Raw genomic sequence first — 6000 nt, 5'->3', positions numbered from 1 at the left:
AACGAGCTGTGTCAGGCAGAATTTTGGGTTGTTTTCATGGCTTCCATGTTAACTTTGTCGCCACCCTGCTGTGTAATCCACAAAATATACTGGCAAACTTTTATCATGTACCGATATTATTTCAGCGCTTCTTGCTCACCTCCTTTGGTTCCTCTCTGCCACCCATTGGTTTGAAGCCTGAGTCCATTTAGGGTATGTCGCCATGCCACTCTCTAGCCTGCTGCCGCTGCCTCTGCATGCCGTCCCCTATAGTGTCAGGGTCAATTATTGCATGTTTTAGATGCTATCTAGCTTTATTCTGTCACTCTGTCATGGCCATGCTGTTGCCCATAATTTTGGCATAATGGTGCGATTAAGCAGCCTCAGAGGCATCCATGCATGCTGCCCCTGCTGTTTCCTGTCCATTTCCGTGGTGTTTCCATCCTTTTCTGAGGTTCCCAGGTGTTTGGCCAAGCTTCCCTGTGCAGAGCCTTGGTCCCCTTGAAAAATGCTCGAGTCTCCCATTGACTTCAATGGGGTTCGTTATTCGAGACGAGCACTCGAGCATCGGGAAAAGTTTGTCTCGAATAACGAGTACCCGAGCATTTTAGTGCTCGCTCATCTCTAGTCATAAAATATACTGATCGATTGCTTATTGACAGGTGATGCTTATGGTCACTATTTGGCACACTATCTAGGTCTGATATAGAGATAGTCAATAATATTCTCAGGAAGAATATGGTGGTAACATTTATTCACTGTATCATTAATTTTACCTACTGTCAAACTTTGTCTATAGTCAGAAATCACATACCACATATTGAGACCTCATCATTAGACCAGCAATGGGACCAGTCAGCAATGCAGAAACCATGTGCAATTTTCAACATAATTTTAACTTGGATGAACTAAAATTTTTATTATAGTTTTCCCAGTTTCGAATTTCAGCCACATTTTTTTTTACTGCAGACATATGTTGCAGCAGAGCACAAGTACAATGCATTGGTAGTGTGTATAGAGAATGTTCATTAAAAAGCCGACATTGATTGCTGGAGATTAATCAGAAATATTTGAGAGCAAAAAAAGTTCCAATTGCTCATGGCAAAGAATCAGGGCTCAGCTTTCATTTTATAAACAGCTGTGGAAAATGAAAGCTGAGCCCTCATTGGTTGCTCTGAGCAACTAGGGTTGGGGAGTAAGAGTTCTCCTTACGGAGACTGCCAATTAACCACACTGTGTAGGCATGTAGAGTCTTATAGCCATGGATGTTCCACTAGGGGGATTCTTGGAAAATATGCAAAGTTTTCCAAGATGGGATAAGGAAAACTCTTTTAGCTCCCTTGTTATCAAGTATGACCTTCAGGAAGCCTTTTGACATGATGCGGGATTAAAACCAAACCAGTATATCTATTCCAGAAAGAACAGACTCCCAACTGTAGACAGCACTTTTTCGACCTGGTTGGGTCTCTTCAGTACAGCATAGGGAACTGGTTTGGCTGAGTGTGAGAGGCTTGTGACTAGAGTCGGGAAGTAAGAGTTCTCCTTATGGAGACTGCCAATTAAGGTTGCCATGTAGGCGGGTGGAGTCTAGTACAATGCTGATAAATTTCCCCCTTTTCATCTATGGTTGGCATCTGGGTATGCCAACTGTGGTTATGTCCGAGACACAATGGGGCTCATTTACTAAGGGTCCACAGAGCGCAATTTCGGCGGGTTTCCCGACGATTTTTATTTTGCGCCGCATTTAACAAAGGATTTTGCTGCACGCAATCGGATTTTGGCGCATTGGCGCTGGCTTGTACGCGACACAAATCGGGGGGAGGGCCGCCGAACAACCCAACGGATTTGGACTACGCGCAGGATTCAACATTTCGAATTGTGTTGCAAGACACGCACTTACAAGTACATGGAAGAAGAAGGTGAACTCCGGCGGGCCTCGGCGGGGAAGCCACAGATGCAGGAACTCGGGCACACAAGCTTTGTGAATTGCGCCAGACTTCATCTTCATCGGATTGCGCAAGGACCAGGTAAGTAAATTTGCCTCTTTGTGGCAACAGAATGTGGCCCATGATATGTTGATCTCTGCTTCCTGTCATCAACAGAAAACTTCATTTTGTACTACTTCCTGTGGATAAAAACTGGACCATGGTCAAGTGATGTCACACAGGTGCACGTTTTTTTAAAACACACAGCTCTTATAACTTTCTTTGATGCAAATGGGATTTCCACCTGTGAGACATCACATGACGATGGAGAGGTATTTGTCCACAATGAAGCTTCCTGTTCAAGGACAGCAAGCAGAGATCTAGGAAACCATGATGAATTGATGCAGAAAGTACATTGGAAAATTACATAACTTTTCATTAGACAAACAATAGCAATTATTTGCTGAAAGTGGACAACTCCTTTAACTTTCCTTACCTTTCTAGGAAAAGCTCTTTAGGGTGTATCCAAAGATTTCAATTAACAATCAATTTGATCTGATATGCACATTTTATAACCCACTGCATGACAATTCTCTGCTCCAGATTTGCAGCAGATTTTTCCTCTCAGAAAAGGATGGGGAAAAATAATAATATGAAAAGTTTTATGTCCGGATTGAGATGCCCACCTGCATTCATCCATCCTCAAAACTTATATTACAAAGTGTCTTGATTTATTTCTCTACATACAGGAGGTTTTTGTATTAAAGGGTAGACATTAGTATCCACATATAATTAATTTCCCCATAGACAGTAGTATGTGTATCTTATTACATATATAATTATGCTCATCAGTCCAATGGCATATAAAAAGTTCCCATATTCTTTATGGATCTTATCCACTGGATTACCATTTCCTGTTACCAAGTAAAAATGTAAAGTCTTCTATAAATGTCTTTTGCAGAAAACAAATTATCTTGTCACACTGTAAATTACCCATACTTAAATAATGCAGCGCTTATATAGCAAACAATTTACAGGGAAATGTATTTAATAACATATTTATAACGCTTTACATATTTTTACTGTAGATGGAATAATCGGAAGAACAATGGCCAACAACATAGCAATTTCACTAATGTAAAGAATACATTAAGTTTTCAACAAGTGGCTTCAACCAGCCCTAAATGAATCATAAAGAAATTGATGTTAATGTAAACTACACACAATCTACTGTATGTAGCGCAAATCGGTAATCTATAATCTATAAGGATTATTTGCAATGGTTGTCAAGCTCCGAAGTTTGTGGACGATGACACAAGCCACTACCTGGGACCGGAGTCTAAGTGGTACCCGGTTTTCACCAGAGCCCGCCGCAAAGTGGGTTGGTCTTGCTGCGCCGTGGTATCACCAGGTCGTTCCACAGGCGTGACTTGTCCGCAATGGCAGCCAAGGTCGAGGTACAGAAACGGAAGGCAATCTCGTAGTCGGGGACAGGCAGGAGGTCAGGACGGGCAGCACAGGATCGGAGTCAGAGACGTAGCAATAGGTCAAGGCAGGCGGCAGAGGAGCGAAGTCAAAAGCAGAATCAGGGTCACAACGGGAATTCACATAAACAGCACACGGCATAAACAAAAATTTTTTCTATAGGGCACAGGGCACAAAGATCCGGCAGGGATCACAGCAAGAGGCAGGAATAAATAGATTACCTGAAATGGCCAGTGCCAATTTGTGGCACGCTGGCCCTTTAAATTTGCAGAAGTTGGTGCGGGCGCGCCCTAGGAGCCTGGGACGCGCGCGCACGGCCGAGGACGAAGTGGCCAGGAACTGAAGAGGCCAGGGCAGGAGCCAGGACCCGTAAGTTGCGCTTGCGGCGCGCAGGCGAGGGGCGAGAGGCACGGGTGACCCCGCGATCCGCGATATGGATCGCGGGACCACCCGTGACAATGGTTAATATCAAAGTTACTATGGTAGCTTTCTCAGTAGATTGTGTTAATCTTCACCCATTTTTGGATACGACAGTTAATTAAATGGGGTAAATTGTGTGTCTTCTTAGGGTGCATCATTCTATGACAAAAGCATAGTAGTAAAATCCACAGAACAACGTAACAGACGCCAACCAATGCCCAGCCAAAGTTGACAGATTATGGGTCTGGAGTTTTGGTAGTTGTTACAGGTGCTCCTGTGACCCATGTTCCGGGTTTTAGGCACACCTGTACCTCTCTCCTCTCTCCCGGGACTCCGATTTTGGCCTTACCTTCCCTCGTTCCAGTGCTGGCTCCGGCAATCCAGCGTGCGCGTCTCTGTCTCCTAGGGCATGTGTGCGCCGGCTTCTGGAGATTTGAAGGCCAGCGCGACGATAATTGGTGCTGTCCGTCTGCCAGTTCTGTTAAATAGCCAGCCCCTTCCTGTGTCCCCCGCTGGATCTTTGTGCCTCACAGCCTTAGAGAAAGCTCTATCTGATGCGCTGTGCTTGTCTACATCCGGGACCCTGATCCTGTGCTGCTTGTCTCGACCTCCTGTCTGTCCCCGACCACGATCTTGCCTTACAACTTTCTCCTACACCTTGGCCTCCACCACGGACAAAGTCACGCCTGTGGAGCGACCTGGTGGTACCAAGCCACAGCAAGTCCAACCCACTTTGCGGCAGGCTCTGGTCAAAACCGGGTGCCACTTCGTCATCATCCGCTGTGGTCCAGTGGGTCCACTACCCCTGGTGCCTGACAGTAGTTTTCACCATAGGTTGTCAGGAGTAGGCTGGAGTGTGTGTATGATGGCAGTACTGAACCACTAGTTTTCCTCATGGACACTGCAGCCATACATCCCTTCTTCTCCCACCTTCTAATCAATTTCAACTATACGAGTGTAATGACCGTAAATGACCACAATTACATGGAGTGAGAATATGGTACAAATGGTTATTGAATGAACATCCAATCCAAAGTTGGGCAATGGATTCTTTGGTTTAAAGGATATAGACACCTATAAGAAATCATATGTGTGGATCCGGTAGAAAAATAAGATGCACTTTTTGTCATTCGTTTATAAATCTTTATTTCCAAATTACAGCTTCTTATACGTTCAGAGTTTTGGCTGTGGGAGTATTCACATGTGTGGTAATAATATAAAACATAGCCATAACGTATTGTTTCAAGTCCACTTCCCTCTGGTAATTACATTGACGTTCATAATCGGAGTCAGCTATAAACTCACCCTTTCTAGTACAAAGCCTCATTTGGAAATCTAGGGGGGATAGTTCATATGAACATCCCTTTCCGTGACGTTACAAGCTGGGAGGTGGGAGGAAAACCCACCATCTATAAATAATGGGGCTATGCTAATGCCTTTTTTGGAAGATCTTTTTCGACGGGACGGGCTGCCCAAATTTCATCTGCTGATCTCCACAACCAGAGTCTTCTATTGCAGTAGTAAGGGTTATTCATTTTAATTCTTTTTTTATTTTACAACTGTTAAGTATGTATTGTGTGTATATTCCTTGTAGCCATTTGTTATCATTTTTATGTTTGCACTGTACGTTTATATATTAAATCCTTAAGACGTAATAATTCTCTACTTGTAGCCTTAAAGAACTTGGGTTGTCGAAGAGATAGCATTACCGATATCAATTAAGTAATATTGTATCTTATTGTATTTTCTGTAATCTGGGTTTCTGTATTGATGTCTTATTACTATAATTTTAATAACAGAAATATAGGTGGTGACAGCGTCAATTGAAGCGAGTGTAAAGGCACCATCTTGCGTATATGGGCAGGCTTTAAGTACTAAACTATGAGGCTCTCTAGCATAGGTGCACCCCATGGCGTAACTCAAGAGTGGGGGTTTGTCACAACATGTTATCTGTTTTTTGTATGTATTGGCTCCCTCCCCATTCTCCATTCACATAGCTATTATTAGCTATTCCTCAAATACAATGAAATAATGTATTCACACGTTCCGCTTGACTTGCATTTAGGAACACACTTTCCTTAAAGTTAGGGCCTAACTTGCTGATCAGTTGGAGTCTTAGTGATGAGACCCCCACAGATCACAAGATCACAAGAATGGAGTGTCCGATGGGGTCCGAGGTAGCTCCCCTAGA

The sequence above is a fragment of the Engystomops pustulosus genome, chromosome 8 (assembly GCF_040894005.1).
Source record: "Engystomops pustulosus chromosome 8, aEngPut4.maternal, whole genome shotgun sequence".
In the NCBI taxonomy this organism is placed as follows: domain Eukaryota; kingdom Metazoa; phylum Chordata; class Amphibia; order Anura; family Leptodactylidae; genus Engystomops; species Engystomops pustulosus.
The sequence above is the reverse complement of the archived record's forward strand: the minus strand, read 5'-3'. Positions refer to the sequence as shown.